Here is a 20,503-nt window from a genome sequence, read left to right on the forward strand (position 1 = left end):
TTAAGATACGTACTTTGCATATTTAACTGCAGAGTGTATGTCCTAATACCTAACAACAAGAAATTGTTTTACTGAAATGCAAAGTCTTGAAGCATTTGTTGCTGCAGATGTGTCTTAAAGGTCTCTGCAGCTCGCAAATACTTTGTTTAACCTAAAATTGAAAACAAAACTAAAAAAAATGTGTCTGTTGACGGTAGTTCAATGGAATATTAATTGTGGTGACGACTGCTAACTTCAAATATGTTGTACTCCACCAGTTGCAAAGGATAAAAGAGCAACTGTTCAAATAAGCACGAAAGTTCGTAGGACTGATGAATCATTTCGTAGGAAAACAAAGTGATTTCAAATAAATTTTAATTATTATTCAGAAAAAAGGATGAAAACTGAAACAAAATGTATAAAATGCGTATATATGTATTGTTAATCGTCCTCCATAAAACAATATCCTTTCTTTACCTTGTAACTCATGATCGTTAACGAGGTAACGATCAGAAATAAAAAAGGGGTCCTGGCAAGTCATAGCTGACATTTCGAATAGTTGAAGCGTGTCTGAGGTTGGCGTGGACTTGATGACTGGTATCATTGGTCCTCCACACAGATCAGCTGATCTGATACCATTCCACCGATGTATTCTACTATGGAAAATAATTACAAAATTCCCTCTCGCTTGCTAAATGAACATGTCATAAGCCACTGTGTTGTATGAAGTTCATAATGCAAATCATTTCCAACAGAGTCTGTGAGAAAGAGCCTAATCTTGTAGATTCGTTGAGTCTGATAACCCAAATCGATAATGTATATATAAATTCAAAAATTATATATTGTTCTGATAATCATAAAGTTTCAGTTAAGTCCTAGTATGGTAAACTACCTATTTGGCAACAAAGCAAACACAAGGAGTTGTGATTATTCTTTCACTTCAAATAAAAATCTAAGGATTAGATATTTGATTACTAGCAACAAGTGAAGTCGGAATTATCTCAATGACGATGACTAGGGAAAAGTGGCGTCATCAGAGCTCACTGATCCGCTGCTAGCAAGCTGATGTGTGACAATGGATCAGTCTTCCACTACCAGTACGGGTTTTGTAATGTAGCAGTTCTCTATAACGTTACGGGGTTCACGAAAATAATAATGAATGAGCGTAGGTTCTGTTGATAGACTATGTGATATGCATTTAAGGCTGCTGTAATTTCGACCAGTCAGTGGCATCACAGTATTAGCACCGTAAAGATTAAGTCGTCACCCACCGTCACAAAAACTGTAAACATATTTAAAAGTCAGTGTTAGCACAAGGAATCAGGATAGAATGGAATAAAGACATCTTTGTCTCAAGATTGCATTGTTATTCAAAGAAATACAAATCTAATTGGCACCAGCTAATAACAATCGTACCAGGAGGCCCGCGGAAAAGAGAGTGATACAGGACTGTAATTTTTTTTCTGTCATTTATTAACCAAAATACAAATGATTATCTATAGTGTACACATTTTACAAGCGTTTATAATACTATTTGTGTAGTCACCAGACGGTTTCGACTTACGTATACTGTTTTACAAAAGAGTGGCGAAGTCGACACTACTGTATGATTATTTTCGAGTTCCATATGTCGTTCCATGTGAAAAATACCGTGATCAGAATCACCACAATTGTTGCAATCACTGTAACTTTATTCGACATCTACGTCATATCTACATTACCTACTTGTTTCTTTCATTAATTCGCAGTATGCGTCTTCATTGACGCAAGTATTGCATGCAGTATAGTTAGAAGGAAGTTATCGTCAACTTCAGAAAATTAAATTCGGTCAATGGATCAAATAAAGTGGTTGCAAATCAAGAATGAAACTGCATTATTTCGGAAGAATTTTTGTGACTTACAGACAGATATGAATTTAGGTGACTGAAACACAAGAAAAGCGAGATTGTATTCAAAACTGATTTCACTGTCATTTCGGGACAACAATTCTATTTAAGAAAAATGAAAAAAGATAATACTAAGGACTTGCAGACAGTGGGAACGGATAACTGAAACACTTGATGGAGAAATCGGAAACACGTACTGCAGGTGAAGCTACAAGGGTCTCGCAGAAAGCGCCTTATTGAAAGTAAGATATTTCTCTTATTTTAAATCTGAATCACTATCCGTTTTAAGTATCAGCAACTCTCATTGTAATCCTTACGGTCTGGTTCTCTCTCCCTCTCTGTCTCTCTATCTCTATCTCTCTCTCTCTATCTCTGTTCTTCTCTCTCTCAATCCCCTTGCTAGGTTGTTCGTAGCAGATTCCGAATTTCTTCCTAGGAACACTGGACATCTTGAACAGTTGCAATAAGTAATTTCGTTGCCAGCTGGAATATTGTCTCCATGGAAAAGTAGTGGATATGTTATAGTTGGTCTTGTATTGACACGTTCTGGTATCTTTACTTTTTTAGCGTTGAATAGAGTTTGGTTGGATGATGGCCGTTCATTCTCTAATAATAACTGTTCCAGTGACGAAATCGGTGTACACTATTACTATTGTCCTATGGCACCTTCTAGTGTAAAGAATGCGAAAGGGATTAGGTGTTCTTAGAGGCTGTAAAAGGGGGTAAGTAAAAACGGATTAGTTTCTGGCTGGCTTGGACTGTGTCAATATCGCCTCTTGCGCGAGACGTAAACATTAAGCTTACACTCTTTAACGTTCCGATTTCACCGTCAGATTGAAAGGAATAATAGTTTCCTTCAGGTTAGCTCATCCGAGGAGTTCTCTGCCTCTGAGAGAGAGGTTCTTTTTTCTAGATCGTAAAACTAACCATAAATATGAAATATGACAATATGAAACAACCCGACTGTACGTCTCTCGCTAATGTAAATCCCTTTTGAGAGCTGCGTCTAACCACTACATCGACAACTACACTTAAATTCCGAATTTATTTGGTTTTAAAAGTTGTTATAGTATTTTTGTCTCACGAAGCAGTAGTAAACGTAAGTCACACAGGAGGATATTTTAGAACCTCATAGTTTCTCATTCCTCGAACTGAAACCACGTCTTTTACTTCGTGAGAACTTGCGAGAGCGTTCCTGCATCTGTGCTGAAACGTATGCTGTGATGTCTGGCAGAACAGGAGAACACCAAAACGCTTTCACGCTGCCACGTTAAGTCGATATCTTGAGTTCCTTTCGGTTCGCATTTCGGTCGTGCTCTCTGAACTGCAGGAGCTCTACCAGCTGTTAGTACTTTTCTATCTTTCCCATATCTGGGGAAGACCTTCATAGTACATCAGCAAAGAGTTGTCCTTGGAATCGGTTAATATATGAAAGAAGTAACGGTTGTGATCTCGAATACGACTCCATAAAGATAGATTGACAGTGTTCTCTAAATCTGAAATAAATGTTAGACATTTTGTGTACTAGTAACAATACTTTGCTGGCAAAATATATTTACTCCATTACCAGGCGTGCAAGCACAAGCCCAATACCAGTGCAGTTTGTATTGAGGCAAGACAATGCATCCACGAAATATGGAGTCAAAACAATAATTTTGGTCCAGATCTACAGTGTCATTTTATTTTCTTCACGGAGACGCTTGTTTATGAGTCTCTCAATTATATCCCGATCATTGCTCAAAGCCGGGTTTCCACAAGCATGAATTTCTAGCACGTGCATTTCTCCACCTCTAGCCTTATATGCAAGTTAGGGTTTCCGCATGACTGGGTTTGGAAACACTACTTACCCAACTTTCAAGACGGCGACAAGTGAGATTAGCCTAAGACGTTATAGTGACACCGAGGCAGGAAAAACGGACAACAGAAGTGGGATATTGAAATGAACATCTCTTTCGAATCGTTTGGGTACATCAAATACTCTAATAAGAGCATTACGTGACAAACATAAGGTAATATATAAATTCTCGAATCGTTCTGAGTCATGTTTTGGCTCTGTACAAAAGCGTAATACACGTATGTGATATGCCGTGCTAGTTCGCCATAAATTGCAAGTAACATAGAAATATCTGGCAATGGTAATATACAATAGGGGTAATATACAATATATAGACTGTAATATACAAGCAGCGTTCGAAATGAAATGAGCCAATGTGTGGAATGCGCAAACCCGTGTAACGTGTGTAACGAGGTGTGGTTCCGACCAGAGCTTGGAAGTTCACAGCCCATCGCTAGAGGGCACTGGTGCACATCACATGACTATACAGAGCTAGCTGCAGCATGCATCAATCGTCCAACGCTGCCAGTCGCATTGCAAACAGTGACATGGAGGTGTTGTTCGTTTTCCCACAGCAGAAGGGGTAGAAGGAACGGGCATTCATCGACGAATGTCACAAGTGTACGGCGAACACAGCATGTCCCCTGCAAGGGTCAAGACAAGGCACAAGCGCTTCAGGGAAGGACAGGTGATGTTAGCCGTTGATGCACGGTGTGGAACACGACACTGCAATACCGATGACATCGTCCAGCTGGTGGGTGCACTCATTACCTAGGACCGCCGAGTGACAGTGTAAGCCACAGCTGCCGTGGTCGGATTGAGCGTCGGAAGTGTTCACACCATCATGAAGGAACCACTACACATTCGCAAAGTGTGTGTCCAATGGCGCCCCACAGTCTTTAACCACTCAAGGAGGCATGTCGAATGACCCACTGTATTGCTCATTTGCAGCGCTATGATCGGGAAGGGAATGCATACCTGTCACGAGTGAAGGCTGGAGATCAGTCATAGTGTCATCACATCGAACCAGAATCGAAACGACAAAGTCTGCAGTTGAAGCATCCGGGGTCACCACCACAAAAAAAAAACGCCAAAGCTATCCACACGAGTGTAGCAAAGGTTATGTTGACGTTCTTCTTTGACCTAGATGGCCCCCTTCTGATTCACTTCCTGCAGCACTGGACAACAGTGAATGCCCAGCGTTACTCGCAAACCTTGACCACCCTTCGGCAACGATCAAATCAAAGCGACCAGGCAATCTCACCCGTGGGGTCATTCTGCTCAACGACGATGCAAAGCCCCATACGGTCAACACAGTCGCGGCACTCCTGCAGAAATGCAAATGGGAGGTTCTCGGCCACCCTTCATACAATCCGCACATCTATCCCCGTAATTACGCCAGTTTTGGTCACCTTAAAAAGGCTCTGAGGGGTAAACGACTCACCTCGGACGACGACGTCCAGCTGTACGTGCGGAACTGGTTAACATCGCAGCCCCGGGAATTTTATGAGACAGGCATCCACCGCCTTGTGTCACAGTGGGACAAGTGTCTCAACAGCGAGGGTCAATACGTCTGACACACAGGTACTGGTTTCTGTAATTACGCCTCCGGCTCGTTTCTTTTGGAACGCCCCTTATAACATGGCATTTTGAAGCGAATTGGAGGAGGAGGAGGAGGATATTGGTGTTTAACGTCCCGTCGACAACGAGGTCATTAGAGACGGAGCGCAAGCTCGGGTTAGGGAAGGATGGGGAAGGAAATCGGCCGTGCCCTTTCAAAGGAACCATCCCGGCATTTGCCTGAAGCGATTTAGGGAAATCACGGAAAACCTAAATCCGGATGGCCGGAGACGGGATTGAACCGTCGTCCTCCCGAATGCGAGTCCAGTGTGCTAATCACTGCGCCACCTCGCTCGGTCGAAGCGAATTGTTTCTATATATTTAAATTATGTACAGTACACTGAAGGTACATCTTAAAGTAAGGCTTTTGTTTCAACAGTTCAGCTTCGTTTTTAGTTTCAGAATCAGTCAAAGTTCTGATAGAATACAGATGTTTTAAATATGTTTGTTTTAGAGATTAAGTACCTAATTTTGTAACGAAATTTTTTTACGGCTGTGCAGAACAGTCGTTACTCAATAATGAAACCGATAGATGGGATTTTAATGAGGATGAAGAGCAGTTTTAAATCTCTTACCCACAAATAAATTTCTGTTTCACTGTAATATTTTCACTCAGAGACTAAAGCAAGAAATTATAATTATACTGAAATAAAAAGAAATGCCTTTACAATATTGATTGTTCACCAGGTAACATGTACATCATCAAGTTTGCACTCTTACTTACAATACTATTTAATGCATTTCATCAATTCAATCGACTGTTTCTTACTCCACTAGAAGAAAGTGATTGTAAGGAGTTGCTGAACCCTGGAACTACATTCCCATCGCACAGTTTAAGAACATTTCACGCTTTACACAGTAACTATTTACTTACAATAGGACCTACCAATCTCGGGAATTCAACTCTGGATAAGACTTCTCTGGTTGGTAGTATACCTCAAGGGTGTCCTCTCATAGAAGTCCAAAAGTACACTATCCAGAAAATTCCGAGAAAAAGGGCTCTAAAGTTTTAAGTGTAGCCCATACGCCAGTTATACACAGTTAGACGGAGCGGTCAAGGGCACAGGTAAAACAGGATACACAGTAGCGTGCTAGAATATCACACAGTTGTTCTATCCTTTTGTTCGATTTCAATTTGTCTTGTTAATTGTTTTAAAAATTATAAAAACTTTGAAATATATTTGATGACCTAACCTATTATCAATTAAATAATAAATAATTTTATTTTGTTTAGGAAATCGCTGTCACAGGCTACTTAAAAATGTGAATTTCACTCGTCAATACTTTCTTCTTAAAAAGTCGAATAATTTCAAATTCATTTAAATGGGGGTAAATTAAAGCGTTAATTAGTTTCATTACTATATTATTACACAATTTGGCGATTTGGCATTACACAATTTGGCCTTTTAATAGGGATAAACTAAAGCGTTAATTTCTGCCATTACAATATTATTACACAATTTGGCGATATTATAGGCCGTGGAAAGCTTATAAATATTCGGTGTAAATTCGAGGAACCGGTGTCTTCATGGAAAAGCAGAGTACAGCTGTTGCCCTGTTGTATACACTGTACACACAGGCAGACTGTCAGGAAGTGCCAAGGCCCGCACGGAACTGATCGAGCAGTGGGTGTTACCTGTTACAGTGCCTCTTCGTTACAGACATTCGCAGATATTGGAGCGTTCTATACTTTGAAATATTATCGGGATTTTGGAATTACTGTGAATTAAAAATGTCTGTTAAGGAAGACATCGTGAAAGTATCAGAAGCTGCAGGTTCAATATACAGTGAAGTGTTGAAGGTGATGTCAAAAGATGCGGTTGTTTATTACGAAAGCTTGCTTGCTGCAGGTAGTTTGATTGCATCGGAAGCAATGCTGATGGGTGAAGAAATTTACAGACATACTATGGACATATTGGCTGAAAAAATATTTGTGACTGATGATGAACTTGGTCATGGAAACGAAAACTGTGAAGGTGCACCTTTCGAAAAGTACTAAAACCACAGCTCATCGGATGAATAAGAACCGGAAGAAAAGAAGACAAGAGAAATAAACCCCCTTCCTTTGGATTACAAAACAAACGTTATTAAAATGGCAAAGGGTTATCCCACGTGGGAACTACAAACATTACGAGAAAAGGAATGCAGCCGGTTACGGAAGAAGGGTATGTTTATCCCAATCGGAAGAGGAAATTAAAAAAATGGAGGCAATCAATTTGATAAGTACGCAGCAATTAGTTTGTTGAAGCACGAGAGAATTATAACCAAGTGACCACATGGAAATAGCATCAGTGAGCCTTAGCAGCAGCACAACAGTTTACATATTTAATTAAATTCTCCTGATAGCAGGATTCATAGTCAAAAACAAGCACATTTTCGCCAACGAAATGTGACAAGGTTTGTTTCAAGAAAAGAAACAGCGTCGATCTAAGAAAACTTGGCTTCTGCAGATACTTTTCGAACCCATAGGTTAAGACTGATACCAAATTTCAATAAATATTTTGTTATCAACACTGAGCAGACAGTGATTGTAAGGAGTTGCTGAACCCTAGAACTATATTCCCATCGCACAGTTTAAGAACATTTCGCGCTTTACACAGTATCAGGGTACTAAAAAATTTGGTCGCGTGGGATAGCCGTGCGGTCTAGGCGTCTTGTCATGGTTCACGCGGCTCCCCCTCCCTCGGACGTGTGTGTGTGTGTTGTCCTTAGCGTAAGTTAGTTTCAGTTAGATTAAGCAGTGCGTAAACCTAGGGACCGATGACCTCAGCAGTTTGGTCCAATTGTCCTTACCACAAATTTACAAATTTTTAAAAGTTCATGTTGCTCTATATTTCTACGATTCTCTGACAAAATACCTCGGTTTCTTTCCAGAATGTCAATATCAGTCAGTCTACAACAGCACTCTGGCTGTCAAAATAAGGACAACTATTTCCGTAAAATAACACGACATGAAGAAAGTTAAGCATACATATACCGCTCAGTATGCTCTCATTCTGCCTGGAAACATTGTACCTCATTTGTTTGTTTGTTTGTTTACAAGAGGCCACCGGTAACTTTTGTCCAAGAGTTAAAAAAATCAGTAAAATTGTTTGATCAAAATTGTACAAAACGTTGTAGTAACATCTTCCAGAGCTGGGAAGCTAAAGATAAAACTGCACATTGACTTTCTCAATCGATGTTTGAAGTCTTATGTGAGTCAAGAACGGTTTCTGTTAGTAATTGACTCTTATGGTTGACAAGCAAAGCCTGAATTATACGACGAAGTCTTTAAGGACGACGAGAAATTACCAACACGTACAGTTAAAGTGAGTCCTCCGAAATGCACTCCACTTCTTCAACCATGTGCTGTCTATTTTTATAGACAAGTAAAAAATCTGATAAAGCATATACAAAATTGCGCTTATCTTATTGAAAAGTAATAGAGAAATAATTTCTCGCGAAGACCGTATGAAAATAAAATCACCATCAGCTGTCATCACCAATTTTTAAGGAAATGATCCGCTACGCCTGGTATGCTTCCAGAGATGAAAGAGAAGTTTTCAGGAATGTCAACGAAGTATGATTTTCAACTTCCTTTTTAAAAAACATTATTCCTGTAAACAATCATCCTTCTTAGATTGTTCACGATGCCAAAATATTTTTTGTTTTCAACGTTTTCATGACAATTGCCATTCTGGTGCTTGCACATAAAATACAGAACTGACAAATAAACATGATAGCTTTTTGAAAAAAAAAATTTGATGAATGTAGTTCGAAGTTTAAGTAGCTGTGAAAGCAATTTCATAAACAAAATAAAATTATTTATTATTTAATTGCTAATACTTCGGGTCATTAACTTTACTTAACAGTTGTTATAATTTTTAAAACAATTATGAAGCAACATGGAGCCTTATTGGCAGATAGGTTGCATCGAATCCGGATAGACCGCATGACAGTAAAGAGCACTACTGACTGAACTACTTCACTTACCTGTTGCCTTGTTATTTATGACCCTGTATGAGGTGTGTATGAGCTACGTTTAAAACTTTAGGGCTCGTTTTCCGGAATTTTCTGAATACTGCGCTTTTTTCTATGTGTGGACACCCTTGAGGTATATTACTAAATTGCAAAGTCTCATCCAGAACTGAATTTCGGAGACCAGAAGGTAAGACTAACCCCATTATTTTGGCATGACGCTAATTCTTCCCTTACATAAACAAAAAGATTCTCGATCTACGCTGTTGAACGATCAAGAGCAAAATGAGAGCAGATCCACCTATCGGCAAATGCTGAAATTCGTATGCAGTGGTGGGGGAAGTGACATAGTACATGAAAGTTAAATATTGTTTACTATCATAACTTACGTGTACGCTGACATGACAGTGTACAATTAGGGTGTGTCCATAAGAAAGCTGACATACGTGTGTGTTGGTGGGGGACAGCTCGTGTTAAGTAATTCATGCCTGCGGAAACCCACCTTTGCATAATGTCCCTACTGCAATTGAGGTTTATAGCACGAAGTCATTCACAGAACTTCTGTATTCGTGCACCGCACGCTTCACAGAGAGACTATATTTTCTTGTATAACTATTCCATAACCACTGAAGAGAAGTATTATCGACCTTCTGGCATTTCAACATTTGTACAGTGGAACTGAAACGTTCTTGTTATAAACACTTCGCCTTAAAACTAAACCAAAATGAGTCCGTTTGGTAAACAATAAATTCATGCAGTAGTTAGACCTTCTTGTTATTTTGTTTTCCTGATGTTTATTTTCTTAGGTTAGTAACTGAATTAATATGAGCATTCTGAAGATTTTTCTCAGACATCCCCAAACACATGAGGAAAAGAAATAAATACAATCTCAAAAATGTTTATATTAATACAAGGTATCGCAACTTCTGGATGGAACCCACAACAGTGGGAAAATCCGTGCAGTTGCTCACTCCCTTTAAGGTAGTGCACTTCCAGGTCATAAATGAATTACAGACAACAAATAAGAGAAGACACTTTGTATGATGATCATCCACAATCGATTCCATACAGAAAATCATGATCCACGGAACCTGCATTTGACTGGTAATGAACATCACAGATTATCTTCCAAAAAGCACATGACTATTCCCACACCAGTCTCCATCCAGCAGTATATCAAGGCAATCTTTAGCGCATAGTTGACGTTTCTTATCGATTAGTCGACACAACTGTTACGGCGCTGCAGCCGCTGATGGTAGTGGGAAATTAAAAAATTCAATATGATGCCAGGCTGTGCCCTCTCAGACCGGTATTACACCACCACCTTTTTTTGAAAAAGAAATATGATCAAATATTCGTCAAATTTCTTTGACAAAGATCTTTGACGTGGTGCTTAAAAGGGGTGTTAGACTGTCGACATATTTTTCATCAAATTTCAAAATGAAGGACAGCAACTTGTATTTTGCGCTACAGTTGCTAGTACCACAATTGCACTGTGTTTGTATTTGGAAGAAAAGCGACGGAATAGAAGGAAACATACTTGAGTGAAGCCATAGGTATTATTCATTCCGCAAACTTGTTACGAGAGCAGCTAGCGGAGGACGTCAAGTCTTATACATAAATTACATACTAATGGATGAGAGTGTATTTCACCATTTACTCGGTAAAGTGACTTCCGATATTACAGAACAGATGGTGGTGGTGTGTTGGGGCTTATGGGCGCTCAACATCGAGGTCATCAGCGCCCTGACACACATTAAAAGGAACGAATGTGGACAGACCTAAGAAAACTAAAGCACACACTCAAACAAAGCAGGAAAAGAAGGAAAATGCTACCTAAGAAAGTAAAACCTAAGGAAAGGGGAAACATATCAACAAGAATGTCACAGGAAATTGTTATTGGCTGGTCACTTACATAAAATATGGGCGAGCTTGTCACACAGTGAGCAAATTAAAATCCTCTCCTTAAAATCTTTGTAAAAACATTCGACAGGGCACAGAACTTTAAAACTTTAGCCACATTCGTCCGAGTGTTACCTAAAAGAGATGGCGGGTCCACTGGCAAGTCAGCCGCGACCCGCTGGTCAGAAAATAAAACGCAATCCAATAAAACGTGGCGCACAGTGACCTGGACGCCGCAAGCACCACACATTGGATGGTCCTCTCTCCGGAGCAGGAAGCCATGCGTCATAGGGCTGTGGCCTATTCGAAGCCGAGTGAGGAGAACCTCGTCCCGTCGATGGGGCTGAAAGGAAGTACACCACACACGCGTTGTGGGCTTGACTATATGGAGCTTATTGTCAGTCACTTCCAGCCACTCATCCTCCCACCGACGCATGACCCGTGAGCTCAACAGCGAGGTGAGTGCATGCAAGGGGATAGCACACTGAGATACTTGTGGGGCGAGACACGCCTCCTTGGCTGCGAGATCTGCCCTTTCATTCCCAGCAATGCCAACATGCCCCGGAACCAAGCAGAAAGCTACAACTTTCCCCAGTCGCCGTAGTCGGAGGAAGGCATCCTGGATGGTCTGGTCAATTTTGTCTGCCGCATACAAACGTTGCAATGAGTGAAGGGAACTGAGTAATCGGAACAGACAAGAAATTTAGGAGAGGAAGAATGTCTCATGTGCTCCAGTGCCCGCAAGATCGCAAACAATTCTGCATCAAAGACAGTAAAAGTCTGAGGCAGTCGGACCTTGAGGACACGATATGGAAAAACAACTGAGCAACCAACAGAATCCCCTTGTTTCGACCCATCCGTAAAAACAGCTACATAGTCGTGGTGCTCAGATGAAATGGCAGAAAATGCTGCATTAAAAATGGTGGCAGGAGTGCAATCTCTCTTGTACTGCAATAAATCTAAAATCACTCCGGGCTTCTTCAGCAACCAGGGTGGCAGGCTGTTAAAACCTTCGATTTGGGGTTGTACAGACTCCACACCAAGGGACTCTAGTACACGTTGCACACGGATCCCAAACGGCAACGTAGCCCGGGGACGGAGGGAAAAAAGGCGGTCCAGAGGTGGATGGGCAACAAGATGGTGAGCAGGCGATCTGGGAGCTGCAAGAAACTTACAAGCCTGGCGCACCAGCAGGAGCTGCCGCCGGATGGTAAGTGACGGTTCGCCAGACTCAGCACAGAGGCTGGGTACGGGACTGGTCCGATAAGCACCCGTGGCCAGTCGGATCCCAGCATGGTGAACAGCGTCAAGGATCCGCAAATAAGATGGCCTCGCTGACCCATATACTGTGCACCCATAGTCCAGCCGTGAACGCACAAAAGCTCCATAAAACTGTAGGAGACGCGCCCTGTCCGCGCCCCAAGACCTGTGGCTGAGGCACTTGAGGATGTTCAGTGCCTTCAGCGTTCTGGCTTTCAAGTCACGTAGGTGTGGCAGCCATGATAACCTGGAGTCAAAAATTAGGCCCAGAAACCGCAGTGTGTCTCTAAAACGTAGGACAGTATCCCCCATATGCAAGGCAGGCAAAGTAAAAAGATGACGAGAACGATTAAAATGAACACAAACACACTTTTCGGCAGAAAACCGAAAACCCGTCTTTGCAGCCCACTCCTCTAACCGCCGCACTGTTAGCTGCAACTGACGGCTCACGGTTGCAACACTGGAGGAGGAACAGAAAACAGCAAAGTCGTCCACAAATAAGGAGCACTGTACTGGACTCCTCACTGTAGACGTTATACTGTTGATGGCTATGGCAAAGAGGGTAACGCTTAAAACACCGGACACCGTTCTCTTGCTCAAAGCGATCAGACAGTGTGTTACCAACGCGGGTCCGAAAAAGCCGCTGAGACAGGAAAGACCGAATGAAAATCGGGAGGCGGCCACGAAAGCCCCATTGATGAATTTGTGCAAGAATGCAGTGTCTCCAAGTAGTATCATATGCCTTACTGATATCAAAGAAGATACCGATACAGTGATGCTGACGGAGAAAAGCCTGCTGAATAGCCGCCTCTAGGAGGGTCAGGTTGTCGACCGTGGACTGAAATTTTCGGAATCCACACTGAAAGCGGCTAAGGAGCTGTCTGGTCTCTAACAGCCAGACCAGACGCCGGTTAACCATCCGTTCCAGGGTTTTTCCGACACAGCTTGTCAAGGCGATACTACGATAACTACCGGGACATGTGCGGTCCTTTCCTGGTTTGAGGAGAGGGATAAGAATTGCCTCCCTCCACGAGGTGGGGAACACTCCTGTCTGCCATTTGAGATTAAAACATTCGAGGAGGATTTCCTTTGACGCCGCTGGCACATGTCGAAGCATGGAGTACCGGATGCGGTCGTAACCTGGTGCAGTGTCAGAAGTCTCAGTAAGTGCCGATTCAAGTTCCCACATGGAGAAAGGGGAATTGTAGGCCTCAGAACTGTTCGAACGAAAGTCCAAGGTCGCTCGTTCGACAGTCGCACGGTAGCGACGAAACGCTGGATCCTGATTTGCAGTGGCAGTACTTTGTGCAAAATGCTCTGCCAGCGTCTGAGCAATGGCTCTTGGTGTCGTTTGGAGGCATTCCTGGTTCAGGACAGCAGCTATTGGTAAACGGCTATGTTTACCGGAAATCCTCCGGATGACTTCCCATACTCTTGTGGAACAAGTGGAACGGTTGATGGAGTCCAGGAACTCCAGCCATGACCTTTTCTTGCTCTCTTTAATGACACAGCGTGCCCTAGCTCTCGCGATTCGAAAGGCGGTAAGATTGACCGCTGTTGGGCGGCATTTAAATCGGCGAAGAGCCGCACGCCTGTCCCGGATGGCGGAACGGCACTCTTCCGTCCACCAAGGCACAACGCGCCGCTTAGGAGGGCCAGAAGACTGTGGTATGGACAGGTCAGCAGCATGATGGACCACAAGCGTGATGTGATCCACCCATTCCTGTACGTTATTGTGGCGGTGAAAGACAGCCAACCAAGTGAACAGTGGCCAGTTAGCCCTGCCAATCATCCACGATGGTGGCCGCGGCTCCAGCAATACACCATCCAGGAGATGAATGCGGATAGGGAAGTGATCGCTGGAATGAAGGTCGTCAATAACCTCAAAGTGAACAGAGTCGGTGAGGGTTGGAGAGCAGAAAGATAGGTCAATGGCTGAGAATGACCCTGTAGCAGTAGAGAAATGAGTCGGATGACATGTGTTGAGGATGCACAACACTTGAGATGTTAGGAGGCTCTCCAAAATTCGACCTCGAGCGCAAAGAGAAGTGAAGCCCCACAGGACATGATGGGCATTGAAGTCTCCCAGGAGAAGAAATGGGCGGGGGAGTTGGTCGATAAGATCTGTGAGAGCGTCTAAGGTCATAGCATCCAGAGGGGGTAAATAAAGGGAGCAAACGGTAAGCCTCCGAGGTGAATGAATTTCAACTGCAACTGCTTGCAGGTCAGTATCCAGGGGGAGGGCAGAGGAGTGGTGGTCATTATTGACAAACACAGTGACTCTGCCTTTGGCCCTTTCTCCAGTCAGGTCATCTTTGCGATATGACGTATAGCCCCTTAGTACAGGAGCATCAGATGGTTTTAAATGCGTTTCCTGTAAACACAAGCACAGGAGGCGTTGCCGTGCTAGGAGGTTCAGTTCCTCCACATGTGCCCGGAATCCATTCATGTTCCACTGTATAATGGGAGCCACCTATCAGGGTGGGAGTACCTTCATTCTCACTTTCTGTTGGGGAGGAGAGCCCACAACAGGTAGAGGCTCAGTTTTGGGGCGAGATGATTGCCCCAGTCTGACATCAACCTCCATCGCCTCAGAAGAGGAGTCAGACGTCAGAGAGAATGACATCCACATCAGGAAACTGTATAACTGCAGTCTCCTTTAGTGGGCGAGTCTTCACCTTTGTCTTTGGCTTCGATGTTCTGGCCTGAGGTGGCATTGGAGCCAAAACCTCAGAAGCAGTAGGGGGTGTAGCAGTGCTGGGCAGTGCACAACACTGGACCCAGGAAGGGGCAGGAAGTTCCATGATGTCAGCTACCACGGCCTGGTCAGAAGGCTGGGGGGGAGCAGCAGGCTTCACAGGAACGGCAGCAGCACACGTACATTGACAAGCGCAGGTGCTAGTGCTGACAGTAGCAACCTCCGCTTGTGTAGCAGCATCGGTTTTCAAGACTGGTTGTTTGAGAACGGAAGAAAGGAAAGCAGCGAACGTGGGCGGCTGCATGTACTTGTAGATTTTCTTCGCCTCACCATACGGGATGCGTTTTGTAGTTTTTAGTTCCTGGATCTTCCGTTCCTTAAGGAAAACTCTGCATTCCCTACTCCACATAGGGTGATCCCCAGAGCAGTTGACACACTTGGGAGGAGAGGAGCAACCAACTCCCTCATGGGCGGCTTTACCACAATTCCCGCAAGTGGCTTCCCCTCTACAGCCGAGAGTAGTGTGTCCAAAGTGATGGCATTTAAAACACCGCATGGGGTTGGGGTAATAAGGCCGTACACTGAGACGTAGGAAACCTGCCTTCACATGCTCTGGCAATTTGGTGGTGTTAAATGTAAGGATAAACGAGTCAGTCTTTATTAGAGCACCATCCACCCGTTTCATAATGTGTTGCACGTCGAAAATTCCTTCCCGGGACCATTCAGCCTTCAGTTCGTCTTGGGGAATGTCAACGAGATCTCTGCAAGTCACAACACGCTTGCTGTAGTTCAAGGTGTTGTGAAATTCAGTCTCTATCGCAAACTCCCCAAGAAATTATGCCATCTGAAGGTTCTGGACTTGCTGGAAGCTAGATGTTTCAACCAACAAGGTGCCATTTCGCAAGCGCTTTACAGATTTTAATGTGCCAGCAATACCTTCTAAACCCTTCTGTATATAAAATGGCGAAACTTTTTCAAAACTCCCATCTTTTCTTTTAATTATGAAAAATACATTCTGCGAAGCAGCATGCGTTCTGTTACTACTACCTGAATCAGGAGGACTGGCTACACGAGCCCTCTTGTTGGATTGGGTGTTAGAACCCACCAGCGGTCCACCCTTTCCGCTGGCAGGAGATGAATAAAAGTTCGAGGGTTCCATCTCGGTCCCACGAGCAGCTAGGGAACTAGAAGTCCACCTAGACAGAGCCCCGCGTGCCTAGGTAAGCCTTATACAACTGGGGCGCGGCAAGTGCCCCAGAGGTTGCCCGCTTGCGACTGTTCCACCCCAACAGCCATGCATTTTATAGGCGCGCAGCACACCGTAAGGTTGAGGGTTTTTTATAGAGGTTTACCTTCCTCGCAATCCAGGCGGTCAAGCCAAGATTACCATTCCCCGCAGCACACAACATTCCACCGCCGCGCCATGCGGTGGTCGCTGAAGCATGTCCGGGGGTTACGGTGACAGGAGACTGGCGGCGCTGACCAGTCCCCAGCTCAGGACCCCGGGGTCGCCAAGCCCGTACTCAGCAAATGAATGCTGAGCCCCTGGGGGCTACAAAACAGAATACTCTCTCTGTAGAAATGCTGTATGTTCAGAAGACAGGCTTACTGTGACACCGGGATTTCTTGAAACAGGAGAGAGCTACTCTTGTTTGCAACACAGCACCGGAATTTACCACTGCATATTAATTAAAATAATTCCAGGAACGTGTGAAGCGATATATAAAGCACTGAAGGAGGAATATGTGAAGGTAAATTAATGTTTAGTAAACTATATGGGCAATAAGAACTATGTTTACTTTTGAATAATTTAATTAATGAAATTAGTGTTAAAACAACTACAAAGTTAATAAAAAGTACGAAACAGATGACGCGCCTTTTTATCCAGAGTACAAAAATAGAAAAATTAGAATGGAAAGCTAACAAAGAATTTTTTATTTCAGAGTGCGACTACATGCTCTATTCCGGCTTGCTGAAAAACTGCCCAGATGCTTCCAGATGTAGAGGTGGATGGCTGTAGCTCTGATTATGGAGATGAAGTCGCCTGCAGCATATTCCACTTGCTCATGTACACACAATTAATATCATGCACTGTGCCCCTTGCTAACCCCACATCCTAGTAGAAGCAGGAAAGGCGTCAAAGGAACACTCCATACTTACAAACACACTACAGAGACGTCAAACAGCTGTAGCGAAGCCAGCGCTCCAACCCTCCCTATTACACCATCATATTTCTTGACATAAATATTTGGCATATCAACTTCGACAAAGAGATATGATAGTGTAATAGCGGCCTAACCTGTCACTTGACAAAACTCAACAAAACCCTCCCATCAGTCAACTAACCCCCCTCCACTCTCCAACTAACAACAATAATAAAACGTAACAGACAATCACAAGGAACTATTTCAGGAAGCATTAGGATCAAATTGTCACTCACAGTGTAGCCACAGAGCTGTCATCTTGGCTGTGTTCAAAATAATCAGTACATTCTCAATTTTTTTCTTTTTGCATAACGTTGAACAGAATTTTTCTAATTGACTGTGTAAAGGGATAACCTTGGAGTATTTTCGCAATTAAAATACATCACAAAAACAGCCACACACACACACACACACACACACACACACACACACACATACAACGTTTACACCACGAACTTACAGGTTAAGCAGCGCTAATGAATGTGCAGCGTCCGATGTATGTAACATGCATGATGTAAGGCACAACGAAACCACAGATTAATTATTTTCAACATCTAAATTCTTCTGTGATGCTTTTCAGGTTTCAGTCTCCTTTAGAAGTCTAAAATATTCGCAAAAATACGCCAGCAAAACAAAATACGCAATGTTTACGTCATGTGTCAATTGTACTTTACACACACACACACACACACACACACACACACACACAGGTTTCTTTCCTAACATGCAAATTCTGTTACATGTCTTCGATTGTAAACTAAAACTGAAATTGTACACCAAAATAAAATTTCATTATTTCTCCGAATAATTAAAATTTAGAGCAAAAAATACACTTGGCAATATTGCTGTAACTTGATTGTTTTCTAAGAGTCACCAGTGGTCTTGGAGTGACGTCTTTGCCTACTAATTAAGACGATACTGTAGTGCCTGTGTTGCTTAGAAGTACGATGCTATGTTCCTTCGGAAACGCTTGCATAATCGAAGGAACAGAAATTGGAGCGGCTACAGCCGTTACAAAATATGTGAAATGTATTCGCCGTTGAGAATAAGAACCAGCTTTATAATAATGGAATGATGTCCTCAGCTTTATAATAGAATGACGTCTTCAGTCGACGGCTGGAACACACCCACTATTACATTTTCAATGAGAATCAGTAGGAATGGTGGCTGAAGACTTCTAGCATAAAAAGACACCCTCGTTTTGCTAACTGCCTTGCCAAACAGGACGGTGGAGCGGACTGAGGTTCAGGGCACTTTCTTACCCTTAGCGGTACAAATTGCTACCAAAAGGCAGAGAACCAGCATCTACATCTACATTTATGCTCCTAAACCACCCAACGGTGTGTAGCGGAGGGCACTTTACATGCCATCGTCATTACCTCCCTTTCCTGTTCCAGTCGCGTATGGTTCGCGGGAAGAACGACTGCCGGAAAGCCTCCGTGCGCACTCGAATCTCTCTAATTTTACATTCGTGATCTGCTCGGGAGGTATAAGTAGGGGCAAGCAATATATTTGATACCTCATCCAGAAACGCACACTCTCGAAACCTGGACAGCAAGCTACACCGCGATGCAGAGCGCCTCTCTTGCAGAGTCTGCCACTTGTGTTTGCTAAACATTTCCGTAACGCTATCACGCTTACCAAATAACCCTGTGACGAAACGCGCCGCTCTTCTTTGGATCTTCTCTATCTCCTCTGTCAAACTCGACCTGGTACGGATCCCACACTGATGAGCAATACTCCAGTATAGATCGAACGAGTGTTTTGTAAGCCACCTCCTTTGTTGATGGACTACATTTTCTAAGGACTCTCTTGTAAGTAGGCTGTTTAGGTTTTTTTATTGGTAACGCCACCTCTGTATGAAAATCACTGGCTGTGCTGTGTGCAGTCTGTGGCTGCTTTGCATTGTTGTAATACTCGCCATTGTAGTGTTGGGCAGCGGCAGCTGGATGTGAACAGCGCGTAGCGTTGCGCAGTTGGAGGTGAGCCGCCAGCAGTGGTGGATGTGGGGAGAGAGATGGCGGAGTTTTGAAATTTGTCATGAACTGCTATATTTATATATGATGATATCAAGGTAAATACATTGTTTGTTCTCTATTAATATCTTTCATTTGCTAACTATCCCTACCAGCAGTTAGTGCCTTCCATAGATTGAATCTTTCATTTAGCTGGCAGTAGTGGCGCTCGCTGTATTGCAGTAGCTTGAGCAGCGAAGATTTTTGTGAGGTAAGTGATTTGTGAAAGGTATAGTTTAATGTTAGTCAGGGCCATTCTTTTGTAGGGAATTTTGAAAGTCAGATTGCGTTGCGCTAACAAAATATTGTGTGTCAGTTTAAGCACAGTCATGTATAATTTTTCAAAGGGGACGTTTCATATGGCGACCCTGCCAGGATACCTCACTGGAATCTTCTGATTTTTTCTTGTAGTTTGTGTAATTAGTGTAGCTATTGTTTATTGCTAGCGCGTAATTGTAGAGAAAATCTCCTTTGTAGTTGCAGTCTTTCATTGTTGTACAGTAAAACAGTTGTGGCTTGCATGCAGATTTGCACCAAGTATTTCGCAGCTGCAATTAACTAGATATTATTTTCAGTGCTATGTTAATGTGTTCTCTTATTTTTGATCTTCAAATTGTGTTTTTCTGTGTTGTGTGAAATACTGTGACAATAATGGCGTGTGAAAAACGTAATACTAGGCTCCAAAGTAAACTGAGAAATGACAGTGAAAATGAAAGCAGTGTGTTAGCGCCACCGAGTAATGAATTAACTGATGTTCAAAGTAGTAATTTGGTAATTGTGCATAGGGAAATGGAGCGAGCTGCAAACAATGGTGTAGACAGTGAAACAGGTAGTGAACAGGGAAGCATTATCGATCGATCGGTCGGCAACAGCTCGCCTCAGGAATCCGAAATGACAGGACACAATTTCGCAAATACTGTAGATTCAGGTTTTGGGTCATCACCGTTTTCTCAAATAAGTCAAGACACATTTTCTGCTTGTCAAAATGTGAATGTTGCTGGTGCAAATGCACTGCCGAAAAGCGTAGAGAATCAGATTCCAGACACTAATATATTATTATTGCAATTAATGCAACAAATGGAACAAAATATGAGACAAACACAGCAAAAGCTTCAAAAGTTAGACACAGTGGAACAAAATCTTAAAAA

This window comes from Schistocerca piceifrons, chromosome 6 (genome assembly GCF_021461385.2).
Source record: "Schistocerca piceifrons isolate TAMUIC-IGC-003096 chromosome 6, iqSchPice1.1, whole genome shotgun sequence".
Taxonomy (NCBI): Eukaryota; Metazoa; Arthropoda; class Insecta; order Orthoptera; family Acrididae; genus Schistocerca; species Schistocerca piceifrons.